At 39.3% G+C, this 12,132-nt stretch overlaps 1 protein-coding gene and 1 long non-coding RNA gene across 2 annotated transcripts in view; one reads left to right on the top strand and one right to left on the bottom strand.

Annotated features, from left to right (window-relative positions):
- The window catches only part of QRFPR (pyroglutamylated RFamide peptide receptor), a 78,391-nt gene that overhangs the window by 54,399 nt on the left and 11,860 nt on the right, over window positions 1-12,132 (top strand). The gene's annotated exons all lie outside the window — the stretch shown is intronic.
- LOC125964338 (uncharacterized) overlaps window positions 4,590-12,132 on the bottom strand; it is an 86,908-nt gene continuing 79,365 nt past the window's right edge. Inside the window, exon 2 of the long non-coding RNA XR_007477275.1 lies at window positions 4,590-4,740. This is a non-coding gene — a long non-coding RNA (uncharacterized LOC125964338). The remainder of the gene's footprint in view (window positions 4,741-12,132) is intronic.

Raw genomic sequence — 12,132 nt, 5'->3', positions numbered from 1 at the left:
AACTATAAAGGCAGGGGGCTAGTGGGAATAGCTTGTAATAGCAAGGCAATGAGCCAGGGAAGTGGTGAGAGCAGCCCCATTTACAGAAAATTTTATGGCAAGAACATAGCTCCCATTGGCCAAGTAGGTACCTCCCAAGGTAGAGAGTCTCAAGCTTCTTGAAACCACTCCTCCCAGTGAGGATCTCCTGCAAGGACAAGGTGACTACAGGGGTAAACCACTAGAGACAGGAGCTGAGTAGGGGTCACAAGATTTCAGCCAGGGAGTGTATTGCCCGTGTTGAGAAACTGCAGTTCAGAGGTTCCCAAGGAACCTACATCTATGCCTGGGAAACAGCCAGTATTTGAATATCTGCATCTTGGCCCTATTCCTTTAAGCCTCTCTTCTCCTGTCCCAACTCTGGAAGACTCAGATGATGGAAGAGAAAAGCAGATAGAGCACCAGGAAATAAAAGACATGACCATATTCCTTTTCCTTCATGATCCTGAAATGGAGAGGGGAAGGAGGAAGAGAAACTTTTCAAAATTATTAATTAATTAATTAATTAAATGTAAGACTAATGTCTTGATTTAGTCTGAATAGCCTTATCCATGCTTTTACTCTTAACTTACCTGAGTCCTTATATTAAGTGAGTTTCTTGTAGACAACATATAATTGAGTTTTATTTTTTTATCCATTACAAGAATCTCTGACTTTTAATTGGTAAATTTAGACCATTCACATTTAAAGTGAGTATTGATATAGTTGGATAAATACCTATCACGTTTGTAATTATTTTTTATTTCATTGTACTTGTTCTTTGTTTCCTTTCCTCCTTTTTCTGCCTTTTCTGGTTTTAATTGAGCATTTTACATAATTCCATTGTATTTAATGTCATGGTATATCAATTATAGTTCTTTCTAAAAATTTCAGTGGTTGCCTTGGAGTTTGCAATATGCATTTACAAATATTCTCAGTGTAAAAACACTATACCACTTCACAGGTAGGGAAGGTACCTTATAACAGGTTATTCCCAATTCTTACCTTCCATCTCTTATGACATTGGTGTCATTAATTTTCTTATCTATATGTTATAATCATCAAATACTTTGTTAATGTTATTACCTTAAATAGTTATGTTGAGGAAAGTTCCCTCTATATCTACTTTCTGCAGGGTTTTTATCACAAATGGGTGTTGAATTTTGTCAAATGCTTTCTCTGCATCTATTGAGATGATCGTATGGTTTTTCTTCTTCAATTTATTAATATGGTGTATCACGTTGATTGATTTGCATATACTGAAGAATCCTTGTGTTCCTAGAATAAACCCCACTTGATCATGGTGTATTATCCTTTTAATGTGCTGTTGGATTCTGTTTGCTGGTATTTTGTTGAGGATTTTTGCATCTATGCTCATCAGTGATATTGGCCTGTAGTTTTCTTTCTTTGTGACATCCTTGTCTGGTTTTGGTATCAGGGTGATGATGGCCTCGTAGAATGAGTTTGGGAGTGTTCCTCCCTCTGCTATAGTTTGGAAGAGTTTGAGAAGGATAGGTGTTAGCTCTTCTCTAAATATTTGATAGAATTCGCCTGTGAAGCCATCTGGTCCTGGGCTTTTGTTTGTTGGAAGATTTTTAATCACAGTTTCAATTTCAGTGCTTGTGATTGGTCTGTTCATATTTTCTATTTCTTCCTGATTCAGTCTTGGTAGGTTGTGCATTTCTAAGAATTTGTCCATTTCTTCCAGGTTGTCCATTTTATTGGCATAGAGTTGCCTGTAGTAATCTCTTATGATCTTTTGTATTTCTGCAGTGTCAGTTGTTACTTCTCCTTTTTCATTTCTAATTCTATTGATTTGAGTCTTCTCCCTTTTTTTCTTGATGAGTCTGGCTAATGGTTTATCAACTTTGTTTATCTTCTCAAGGAACCAGCTTTTAGTTTTATTGATCTTTGCTATTATTTCCTTCATTTCTTTTTCATTTATTTCTGATCTGATCTTTATGATTTCTTTCCTTCTGCTAACTTTGGGGTTTTTTTGTTCTTCTTTCTCTAATTGCTTTAGATGCAAGTTAAGGTTGTTTATTCGAGATGTTTCCTGTTTCTTAAGGTAGGATTGTATTGCTATAAACCTCCCTCTTAGAACTGCTTTTGCTGCATCCCATAGGTTTTGGGTCGTAGTGTCTCCATTGTCATTTGTTTCTAGGTATTTTTTGATTTCCTCTTTGATTTCTTCAGTGATCACTTTGCTATTAGGTAGTGTATTGTTTAGCCTCCATGTATTTGTATTTTTTACAGATCTTTACCTGTAATTGATATCTAGTCTCATAGCGTTGTGGTCGGAAAATTACTTGATACAATTTCAATTTTCTTAAATTTACCAAGTCTTGATTTGTGACCCAAGATATGATCTATCCTGGAGAATGCTCCATGAGCACTTGAGAAAAATATGTATTCTGTTGTTTTTGGATGGAATGTCCTATAAATATAAATTAAGTCCATCTTTTTTAATGTATCATTTAAAGCTTGTGTTTCTTTATTTATTTTCATTTTGGATGATCTGTCCATTGGTGAAAGTGGGGTGTTAAAGTCCCCTACTATGATTTTGTTACTGTCGATTTCCCCTTTTATGGCTCTTAGTATTTGCCTTATGTATTGAGATGCTCCTATGTTGGGTGCGTAAATATTTACAATTGTTATATCTTCTTCTTTGATCAATCCCTTGATCATTATGTAGTTTCCTTCTTTGTCTCTCCTAATAGTCTTTATTTTAAAGTCTATTTTATCTGTTATGAGAATTACTACTCCAGCTTTCTTTTGGTTTCCATTTGCATGGAATATCTTTTTCCATCCCCTTACTTTCAGTCTGTATGTGTCTCTAGGTCTTAAGTGGGTCTCTTGTAGACAACATATATATGGGTCTTGTTTTTGTATCCATTCAGTCAGTCTGTGTCTCTTGTTGGGAGCATTTAATCCATTTACATTTAAGGTAATTATCGATATGTATGTTCCTATTCCCATTTTCTTAATTGTTTTGGGTTTGTTATTGTAGATCTTTTCCTTCTCTTATGTTTCTTGCCTAGAGTAGTTCCTTTAGCATTTGTTGTAAAGCTGGTTTGGTGGTGCTGAACTCTCTCAGCTTTTGCTTGTCTGTAAAGGTTTTAATTTCTCCATCAAATCTGAATGAGATCCTTGCTGCGTAGAGTAACCTTGGTTGCAGGTTTTTCTCCTTCATCACTTTAAATATGTCCTACCAGTCCCTTCTGGCTTGCAGAGTTTCTGCTGAAAGATCAGCCATTAACCTTATGGGGATTCCCTTGTGTGTTATTTGTTGTTTTCCCCTTGCTGCTTTTAATATGTCTTCTTTGTATTTAATTTGTGACAGTTTGATTAATATGTGTCTTGGCATGTTTCTCCTTGGATTTATCCTGTATGGGACTCTCTGTGCTTCCTGGACTTGATTAACTATTTTCTTTCCCATATTAGGGAAATTTTCAACTATAACCTCTTCAAATATTTTCTCAGTCCCTTTCTTTTTGTCTTCTTCTTCTGGAACCCCTATAATTCGAATGTCGATGTGTTTAATGTTGTCCCAGAGTTCTCTGAGACTGTCCTCAGTTCTTTTCATTCTCTTTCCTTTATTCTGCTCTGCAGTAGTTATTTCCACTATTTTATCTTCTAGGTCAATTATCCGTTCTTCTGCCTCAGTTATTCTGTTATTGATCCCATCAAGAGTATTTTTAATTTCATTTATTGTGTTGTTCTTCATTGCTTATTTCACCTTTAGTTCTTCTAGGTCCTTGTTAAATGTTTCTTGCATTTTCTCTATTCTATTTCCAAGATTTTGGATCATCTTTACTATCATTATTCTGAATTCTTTTTCAGGTAGATTGCCTATTTCCTCTTCATTTGTTAGGTCTTGTGGGGTTTTATCTAGCTCCTTCATCTGCTGTGTGTTTTTCTGTCTTCTCATTTTGCTTATCTTACTCTGTTTGGGGTCTACTTTTTGCAGGCTGCAGGTTCACAGTTCCCATTGTTTTTGGTGTCTGTCCCCAGTGGCTAAAGTTGGTTCAGTGGGTTGTGTAGGTTTCCTGGTTAAGGGGACTAGTGCCTGTCTTCTGGTGGATGAGGCTGGATCTTGTCTTTCTGGTGGGCAGGTCCACGTCTGGTGGTGTATTTTGGGGTGTCTGTGGACTTACTATGATTTTAGGCAGCCTCTCTGCTAATGGACGGGGCTGTGTTCCTATCTTGCTAGTTGTTTGGCATAGGGTGTCCAGCACTGTAGCTTGCTGGTCGTTGAGTGAAGCTGGGTGCTGGTGTTGAGATGGAGATCTCTGGGAGATTTTCGCCATTTGATATTATGTGGAGCTGGGAGGTCTCTTGTGGACCAGTGTCCTGAATTTGGCTCTCCCACCTCAGAGGCACAGCACTGACTCCTGGCTGCAGCACCAAGAGCCTTTCATCCACACGGCTCAGAATAAAAGGGAGCAAAAGTAAAAGAAAGAAAGAAAGAAAGGAAGGAGGGAAGGAAGGGAGGAACGGGATAAAATCAAATAAAGTAAGATAAAATAAAATAAAGTTATTAAAATAAAAAATAATTATTAAGAAAAAAGTTTAAAAAAAAAAAAGACAGACGGATAGAACCCTAGGACAAATGGTGAAAGCAAAGCTATACAGACAAAATCTCACACAGAAGCATACACATACACACTCACAAAAAGAGGAAAAGGGGAAAAAATCATAAATCTTGCTCTCAAAGTCCACCTCCTCAATTTGGGATGACTCGTTGTCTATTCATGTATTCCACAGATGCAGGGTACATCAAGTTGATTGTGGAGCTTTAATCTGCTGCTTCTGAGGCTGCTGAGAGAGATTTCCCTTTCTCTTCTTTGTTCGCACAGCTCCCGGGGCTCAGCTTTGGATTTGGCCCCGCCCCTGTGTGTAGGTCGCCGGAGGGCGTCTGTTTTTTGCTCAGACAGGACGGGGTTAAAGGAGCCGCTGCTTCGGGGGCTCTGGCTCACTCAGGCCGGGGGGAGGGAGGGATGCGGATGCAGGGCGGGCCTGCAGTGGCAGAGGCCGGCGGGACGTTGCACCAGCCTGAGGCGCGCCGTGTGTTCTCCCGGGGGATTTGTCCCTGGATTACGGGACCCTGACAGTGGCGGGCTGCACATGCTCCCCGGAAGAGGGGTGTGGATAGTGACCTGTGCTCGCACATAGGCTTCTTGGTGGCGGCAGCAGCAGCCTTAGCGTCTCATGCCCGTCTTTGGGGTCTGCGCTGTTAGCCGTGGCTCGCGCCCGTCTCTGGAGCTCCTTTAAGCAGGGCTCTTAATCCCCTCTCCTCACACACCAAGAAATAAAGAGGGAAGAAAAAGTCTCTTGCCTCCGGCAGCTCCAGACTTTTCCCCGGACTCCCTCCCAGCTAGCCGTAGCACACTAACCCCCTACAGGCTGTGTCCATGCCGCCAACCCCAGTCCTCTCCCTGTGCTCCGACCGAAGCCCGAGCTGCAGGTCCCAGCCCCCGCCCGCCCCAGCGGGTGAGCAGACAAGCCTCTCGGGCTGGTGAGTGACGGTCGGCCCTGAACCTCTGTGCGGGAATCTCTCCGCTTTGCCCTCCGCACCCCTGTTGCTGTGCTCTCCTCCGCGGCTCCGAAGCTTTCCCCCTCCGCCACCCGCGGTCTCAGCCTGTGAAGGGGCTTCCTAGTGTGTGGGAACCTTTCCTCCTTCACAGCTCCCTCCCACTGGTGCAGGTCCCGTCCCTATCCTTTTGTCTCTGTTTATTCTTTTTTCTTTTGCCCTACCCAGGTACGTGGGGAGTTTCTTGCCTTTTGGGAGGTCTGAGGTCTTCTGCCAGCGTTCAGTAGGTGTTCTGTAGGAGTTGTTCCACGTGTAGTTGTATTTCTGGTGTATCTGTGGGGAGGCAGGTGAACTCCGCGTCTTACTCTTCCGCCATCTTCCCGATTCTCTCCTCTGGTTTTTTCAAGGCTTTCTCTTTGGCTTTGGCTGTCTGCTATTTGAATATGATATGCTTATGTGAGGTTTGTTTTGGGTTTTGTTTCTTTTTGGTATTTATCCTTCTTGATATTCTCTGAGCTTCCTGGGTCTATGGTTTGGTGTCTGTCATTCATTTTGGAAAATTATTGACCATTTTTATTTCAAATATTTCTTCTGTTCACTCTTTTCTTTTTGGTATTCCAATTATAAACGTATTACATCTTCAAAAATTGTCCCACTGTTCTTGAATGTTCCAGGGTTTGTTTGTATGGGTTTTTTTCCCCAATCTTTTTTCTCTGCATTTCACTTTAGCAAGTTTCAATTGATATGTCTTGAAACTCACTGATTCTTCCCATGGCCAGGTCCAGTCTAATGATGAACCGAACCCATCAAATCCATTCTTTGTTTCTGTTACAGTTTTTTTTCTAGCATATCCTTTTGATTCTTTCTTAGAGTTTCTGCCTGTCTACTTACATTAGCCATTTATTCTTGAATGTTGTCTACATTTTCCATTAGAATGCTTAACATATTAATAATTAGTTAAATTCTCTCTCTGATAATTACAGCATCTGTGTCATATCTGAGTCTGGTTCTGATGATTCCTTTGTCTCTTTAGACTGTGCCTTTTAACTTGCCTTTTTATTTTTTGTTGAAAGACATGCTTAGAGTAGTGATTCACTGGGCAATAAGAACTGAGCTAAAGGCCTTTATTGTGTGGTTTCATAATACAGTTAGGACTTGGGTTATATTTAATGTTTTCTGTAACTGTAGGTGGCAGAGGGTTTAAATTCCTCTAGTGTATTTGTTTTTGTCCCCCTGTTTTTTTGGGCTCTCCTAGAAATTCCTTCTTAAATCAAGTCTGAGCCTTGCAGCTCTTCCAGTTGTTATTATTCTGGAGCCCTGTTGATGTGATGATAAGATATTGGTAAGGGGAAGTGTTCTATAATCTTATGATTAAATCTCAGTTTTTTAGTGAGCCAGTGCTTCAGGCTGTGACCTTCATAAGTGCTTCTTCAATTTTTTTTTTTTAACCTTTTTAAGTGAGACAGGGAAGCTAACCACAGCTGGAGTGGGGTAAATGCACTTCTCCCAAGTCCGAATAAGGCTTTGGCAAGACCCAAGATCAAGCTCTACCATCAGGAATTTTTAGTTATGACAGATAGAAGTACCTTGCTAGGTCAGACTGGTTGACAGTTGAAGATCTCATTACTTACAATTGTATCATCGACATATTTCTCTCTCATGTGTCGTATGGCAATAATGCACTTAAAACTACTCTGTTCTTTATAAACACTAGCAGTGAGTTTTCATTTTCACTTTTTAGGATTTAAAAAATTGTACTCTCCATCATTAGGGAGTATATTTTAATTATTATATGGTGAAACATATTGGTAAAATGACATATTGTTAAAATAAATTTTTAGCAAGGAATCCAAATCAGAAGTAATAAATAAAACTACACAAGTGCCAAACTCTAAGGTGACATTTTCAGTGAGAGTTGTGATGGAATCTCAGGGTCAGGCATTAACTCATATTTGTTTTCTATTTAGAAGTATGGAGAAGGTAGACAAAGTTTAATAAAGCAATGTCTCTAGAATCAAATCCTTTTTTCCCTCTCTTCACCCATTTCTCCCATCTCTCATCCCCTGACTATGGCAAACACCAATCTGTTCTCTACTCTGTATCTACAAACTTGTTTTATGTAAAAATTTTAATATATTTTTTAGACTCCACATACAAGAGAGATCATACAGTATTTGTCTTTCCATGCCTGACTTATTGCACTTAGCATAATGCCCTTGAGGTCCATCTAAGTTTGCACAAATGGCAAAACTTCATTCTTTTTTTATGGTTGAATAATATTCCTGTGTGTGTGTGTGTGTGTGTGTGTGTGTGTATCTATCACATCTTTATCCATTCATTCATCAATGGACACTTAGGTTGTTTCCATATATTGGCTATTGTAAATAATGCTGCAATAAACATGGGAGTACATATATCTTTTCCAATTAGTGTTTCCATTTTTTTGAATGAAATACCCAGAAGTGTAATTGCTGGATCATATGCTAGTTCTACTTTTAATTTTTTGAGGAACTTCCATACGGTTTTCCATAGTGGCTGTACTAACTTCCCTTCCCACCAACAGTGCATAATGTCCTCCAGTCCTTGCCAACACTTGTTAGTTCCTGTCCTCTTAATGATAGCCATTCTGACAGGTATAAGGTGATATCTTTTTGTGGTTTTGATTTGCATTTCCCTGATGATTAGTGATGGTGAGCATTTTTCATGTGCCCATTGGCCATCTGTATGTCTTCTTTGTAAAAATGTCTATTCAGATTTTCTGCCCATTTTTTAATTGGATTGCTTTTTCGCTATTGAGTTGTATGAGTTTATATTTTTGGATACTAACCCCTCTGTGTTGACATTGTACAAAAGCAATGGTGAGCAAACTACTGGCGCTTTAGCGTAAACCAAGACAGCAGCACCAAACTTGTGATCACTGTTTTTCACCACTGTGCACTCATGGTAAACAAAACAAAATAAAACAACACAAAACAACAAGGCCAATTTTAATGAAGAATGTTCTTGATGAAGCAGTAACATTATGTTATCAATTTTACTAAATCTCAGTCCTTGAGGACACACCTTGTTAGTTTGCTGTGTGACAAAATAAGAAGTATGAACAAAGCACTTGGGCTTCCCTGGTGGTACAGTGGTTGAGAGTCCGCCTGCCGGTGCAGGGGACACGGGTTCGTGCCCCGGTCCGGGAAGATCCCACATGCTGCGGAGGGGCTGGGCCCGTGAGCCATGGCCGCTGAGCCTGCGCGTCCGGAGCCTGTGCTCCGCAACGGGAGAGGCCACAACAGTGAGAGGTCTGCGTACCGCAAAAGAAAAACAAAAACAAAAAAGCACTTTTGCTGAATACTGAAGTATAATAGTACCTCGAGAAAGCACTTTGTGATTGTTTAAACTGCAAGAGGAACTCGCCATTTTTTTTCATGGAACAACATTATACTTGAAGGAATTGACAAATTATGGTTATTCGAACTTAGGTATTTGGAAGACATTTTCTTGAAACTGAACTGAGTAAGCTCTCACTTTAATGAAAACAATTATATTTGTTGCCAGTGACAAAAATCTGAGTTTTCAAGTGAAAAATCAGAATACTGGAAAATGTGTAACTACTATGGTAAACTTGACCACTTGCCAGTTCTTCAACACTTTTCTGATGAGGTTGGTGATAATATTAACAAATTTGAGTTTTTGATACTTTGTAATGAAATGTGATAATGTTTGGAAGTTTTAAATAACTCAGCGAGTTAATATTTTCTAAGTGGCTTAGGCATGATTTTTTTTTTTTTTTTTTTTTTTTTTTTTGTGGTACGCAGGCCTCTCACTGTTGTGGCCTCTCCCGTTGCAGAGCACAGGCTCCGGACGGGCAGGTGCAGCGACCATGGCTCACGGGCCCAGCCGCTCCGCGGCATGTGGGATCCTCCTGGACCGGGGCACAAACCCGTGTCCCCTGCATCGGCAGGCGGACTCTCAACAACTGCACCACCAGGGAAGCTCTAGGCATGATATTTTAAAATCATGCATGGGTAGAAAAATATATTGAAAGTCCTAGAAATGCCAATGGATTTTACTGAAAAGAACACCAAAATTTCATTACTATGGTTTCAGATTCTGTTTTCAAAGTAACCTTTAAGAAGTAGCCACTTGGTGAGTTTTGTGCAGTATCAAAAAAAAACAACCTACAATTTTCAGAAAGGGCTATTAAAATATTCTTCCTTTTCCAGCTACACATATGTGAGATACTGAATTTTCTTCTTATAATTCAACTAAAACAACACGTTGTAATGGATTGCGTACCAAAGCAAATACGAGAATCCAGTTCTCTTCTAACAAGTTTCAGATTAAAGCTGTAAAAATATAAAACAATGCCACTCCTCTCAAATTATTTTTGGTTTTAGAAGCAATTATTTTTCATTAAAATTTTATATTTGAAAACATATAATAGGTTTTTTCAATTCATTAATAAGTGCCTATTTTAAGACTTCTTAGTTTTAATTTGTAATATGGTAAAAATATCAGAAGATATGATCCACATAAACAAAAGCTTTGAGATCCTCAATATTTTTAAATGTGTAAATGGGTCCTGAAACCAAAAGTTGAGTACTGTAAGAAATACAGCTAGTTAGCATAACAATAGAAAGATGTACAACCCCGTTTGCAGTCAAGGAGATACTTGTTTTGAGGTGATTCCTTACCCAGCAATGAAAAATGGGAACACACTCCTAACCTTAAATCCAAGATAATAGATTTTTTCCTATTGCTATGATAGAAGGCATATTTTTTTTTATTTTTTGCCTCTTTACATCTCTCTTACTCACTCACACACACACACACCCTCTTTTTCCTACACACACACACATGTTCTAATTTTTTTAATTATTTAAAGCCTAGATCTAGACAAATACTGAGATCAGCTACAGAAGAATTCCCTGAACATGATCTATTCCAGTAGCAGGTAGCCTGAGAGAATAAATGTGCTTCCCAGCTCAGGCTATACATTGATGACTTATAGCAAAAGAACACATCTGGAGATAAACACAGCTGATTGTAAAGGACAGTGGGTTTAACAGTACAGAGAGATGGTGTTTCCAGCATACACTAGCATCCTGTTATGAGTCACTGTGTCCTCAGGCATGAAAAGGCACAATGTTTGTTCCCTTATCTTTAGAATATTGGAGGCATTTTGTCCTTATTTGACAAAACTGAAAGAACAGATGACTAAGCAAGAAGGGTTGAGAGTAGCGCTGATTCTTTCGACTACATTCAGAAGATCTCTGGTTACAATAATATAAGAATGTAATTATCCCTATTTTTCTCCACTGATGCTTAGTTTAAAACAACAAATATTTGGTCCCTCTCTTGTGTCAGGCACTATGCTAAGCTTGGGTTTGGGTTACCATCCTGAGCAGGGCACAATCCCTGGCCATAAGAGTCTTGCATCTAGAAGAGAAACAGGCACATATAGAGACAATTTCAGTGCAGAGTGATAAAGGCTACGATGGGTTAAATGCACAGGTCTATGAGCTCCCAGAGGATAGACACTAAGCAAGTTTGAGGAAGGCTGCTTTCCAGGAAGACTTTCTGGAGAAAGTATGATCTGAGTTCAGCCCTGAAGGAAGAATAGGAAAGGCAGGAGAGGGAAGGAAATATATGCTTATGTTGGGTGCAGGGCTGGGTGGGGGTGGGGGGTCAGAGGGAAACTTTTTCATGCAGAGCGCATGGTATGCCCAAGTGACCAGAAGAAGACACTGCAGGACAATTAGGGGTTGGAAAACACCTTTTCTCTCCTTGTTTGATCTGTTGGCTTTTGTTTGTTTTAAAAATAGAATAAAGAGGTGTGCTAAGAATTGAGACTAGAGATGTGAGTCCCTGTCTGAACAGGGAGCACTAATGAGTTTCAATGTGGAGGCCACTGCAATAACCATAAAAACTAGGGAGTAATATAATCATATTTGTGCTTTAGGAAAATACACTCTTTTTGCACTTTGGAGATCAGGTTAGAAGGGGCTGGATTCAAATGGAGAGCTATTGGTTACATGCCGGTGAGAAGGAGAGCTGCCTCTGGTAATTCCCTCAGTGCAACCAGCTCCCCCTCAAGTCCTGGAGTAAAGGGTGATGGTGGCTTCTGTGTTCAGTCTAGTAACATCACGCCACACTTTGGCTGCTTGTTGAGGCAAGCACCTTTCTCAACATCCCAGCCCTAACATATCAGTTCAGCTATTCATCTTCCCCCTTCCACCTTTTAGCTCATTCTACTTTCTGCTATTACATAGTAAGAAATGAAAAATAATTACCACAATAATGCTAACCACTAATAATAAATAATAATAAAGTTCTGTTAATAACATTGATGACATCTGTACATCCCTCAAATGCCTCTACACATGTACTATCTCTTCAGTTTAAAGGTAAGACTGTAAGTAACACAATAAATAAAACAGAATGGTAAATTTTGATGGTAAATTTTTATCAGGAAGGGGGTAATTTGTGTAATATCTAATGTTTAAAAGTCAATGTATATTATTTCTAAATCCTAATTTTAAAATCTCATATCTATAATCATTTTCTACTGTGACTCTATGTAATTAGTA

The sequence above is a fragment of the Orcinus orca genome, chromosome 4 (genome assembly GCF_937001465.1).
Source record: "Orcinus orca chromosome 4, mOrcOrc1.1, whole genome shotgun sequence".
NCBI classification, from domain to species: domain Eukaryota; kingdom Metazoa; phylum Chordata; class Mammalia; order Artiodactyla; family Delphinidae; genus Orcinus; species Orcinus orca.
The sequence above is the reverse complement of the archived record's forward strand: the minus strand, read 5'-3'. Positions and strand labels throughout refer to the sequence as shown.